Raw genomic sequence first — 2481 nt, 5'->3', positions numbered from 1 at the left:
AAACATAGAGGGGACAAACAAGGACAGACAAAGGGATTAAGTCGATTACACCGACCCCAGTGCGTAACTGGTACTTAATTTATCGACTCAGAAAGGATGAAAGGTAAAGTCGCCCTCGGCGGAATTTGAACTCAGAACGTAGCGGCAGACGAAATACCTCTAAGCATTTCGTCCGGCGTGCTAACGATTCTGCCAGCTCGCCGTCTTGGCTGGAACAAATATTACAAAACTGACACTAATGCATGAATGTATGTATGTAGTTTGAATAAACTACCAGTAGAAAAACTTCGAAGTCACTGTCAGCAAAATTATATTCAACTCTACATGAGTATTGAGTTCTTTATTTAGTCAATGTTTGTTGTTGCTATGTATTCAAAACAAAACATTTATTTTTAACATACACTGCTCCAGCATGACTACAGCCTTTAGGCTGAAACGCATAAAAGAATAAGAATATATGTATATAAAATATATATATACGTGTGTGTGTACGCATATACGTGTACAGACGCATAAAATATATACATACATTATATAATATATATCTCTGCTAACTTCCTGTCTCGATCCATTCGATCTGCGATCACCACCAAATATATTGTTTCTCCTTAAATACCTTCAATCGTCAGGGGCTCGGTGAACATGAATGTTATAATCACACATTTAGAAATAAAGGTTTCTAGTTCGAATCGAGGGTCAAGTCGGAAACGTACAGATTTCTAGGAATGAAACATCTCATGACGATCACCGAACATCAAACGGATCGTGACGTAGATCGACAAATATATATATATATATAATATTTTTTTTTATCGGAAATATATATCTATATCTATAATCTATATACGATCTCGAAACACGAGGTTAGCTTCTCGAATCATTAGAAATCATATTAACAAATATAACAAATGATTTAATTACGAAAATGATTTTTTAAAACGTTTCTAATCCGAGGTCGGTGGCGAAAAAACATAATTTTAATAATTTTCGGACACGTAAAAATTATTTTTGTCTCATTAAAAATATATTTGATAAAGGAATGTCTAAGATAACAAATGAAAAAGAATTTTAATTAAAGAGTTAAATGAGCTATGGGCCAGTGCTGTCGATAGGGGGGTGGGCAAAGACGCCTTTAGGGATTTAGTTAAGTCCCTTTACATAGTAAGTTCAAATCCGGCCAAGCTCTACTTATTTATTTATTGTGGTTTTCTGTTTGATGAAAGAAAATGCGAACTAGACACTGGAGGACTGATATATTTTTGTCTTTTAGATCTTTTATATAATTCCTTTCATGTTTCAGGAAAGACTACAAGAATCTCTCTCTCCCCTCCCTCACACCTCCAGACACATGTTCGGTATTTCAATTTAAAGACCCCAGGTAGGGCTAAAGAGAAAAAAATATATATAAAAAAGCCGATTCCTCTTGGACAAGACTCGAACTCAGATCGTGAAAACAGGAGGTAATTTATACGGATTCAGATACTCCAACATACCCCTTCCTCCAAAATATGTTAAGCCATTTTGGCAGAATCGCTAGATTTGTTAGGAAAATTCTTTGTGATATTTTTCTTAGTTTTTTTATGTTCTGAGTTCAAATCCTGCCGAGGTTAGTAGTGCCTTTCATTCCTCCAGGATCGTTAAAACAAAATACCAGTTAAATGTTAAAATAGTGGGGTCAATTTTAGCGATCAATATGTAACCCTTGCAATTTCTAGCCTTATGTCGAAATCAGAAACAGTTAATAATTATTTTTAGTCTCTTTGTAATTAATAAAGAAATACATTAATTATTATTATTATTATAATTAATAAAATACGGAGACACCTCTCAGAAAACAGGCAGTCCTGTCTGTACTAATATACATATTAATAATAATGTTTTCTTTATCAACCACTGCTTTAAGGGTACACGAAAGCATCGGGGACGATACAAATGAGGGGTTGCATAAAGGAGCATGTAATGAGAAGGAAGAACAATAAATAATAATAATAATAATAATTTCTTTTATTTGCCACAGGGGTCTCAAAACAGTTTATAATTTGTGTGGGGATTTGGTTAAAAGATGACGGAATGAAAGAGGAAAAGACAGCGAAATGAGAAAAGAGAATACATAGAATATAAGATATAAAATAAGGAAATAATAATTTGGAAGTAAAAAGAGAGAGAAATCGAAAGACAGTGGTGAGAACAATAATTGGTATGAAGATTAAAATGATAAATGTAATTAAACTATACCTTGTGGTTATAAGTTGTGAAATTCGATGTAGAAATAGAAATATAACCGAGGAATAATTGCTAAAACACGGCCGATGTGGTTTCGGTTTAAGTGCTTGTTTTCCGTAACGCGAGTCTGGTGGTGATGAAAGTGGTTGTGGTGGTGGTGGTGGTGGTGGTCTTTGTGTCAAAGAACAGAGCCAGGGAGGTATGTCTGGCTATGTCTGTATGTGGGTGGGGGGGCTTTACAGAAGGATTATCTAAATA

The 2481-nt window shown here is 34.5% G+C and overlaps 3 protein-coding genes across 4 annotated transcripts in view; 1 reads left to right on the top strand and 2 right to left on the bottom strand.

The window, feature by feature from the left end:
- The window catches only part of LOC106875336 (synaptosomal-associated protein 47), a 6640-nt gene extending 4165 nt beyond the window's left edge, over nt 1-2475 (bottom strand). Inside the window, exon 1 of the mRNA XM_014923429.2 lies at nt 2236-2475. The gene's annotated coding sequence lies outside the window, so the exon portion shown is untranslated. The remainder of the gene's footprint in view (nt 1-2235) is intronic.
- The window catches only part of LOC106870157 (collagen alpha-1(XII) chain), a 490284-nt gene that overhangs the window by 174119 nt on the left and 313684 nt on the right, over nt 1-2481 (bottom strand). The gene's annotated exons all lie outside the window — the stretch shown is intronic.
- LOC106868389 (uncharacterized) overlaps nt 1-2481 on the top strand; it is a 437000-nt gene that overhangs the window by 154662 nt on the left and 279857 nt on the right. The window lies entirely within an intron of this gene.

This window comes from Octopus bimaculoides, chromosome 27, assembly GCF_001194135.2.
Source record: "Octopus bimaculoides isolate UCB-OBI-ISO-001 chromosome 27, ASM119413v2, whole genome shotgun sequence".
NCBI lineage: Eukaryota > Metazoa > Mollusca > Cephalopoda > Octopoda > Octopodidae > Octopus > Octopus bimaculoides.
Note: the sequence above shows the minus strand (reverse complement) of the source record. Positions and strands in the feature narration are given on the sequence as shown.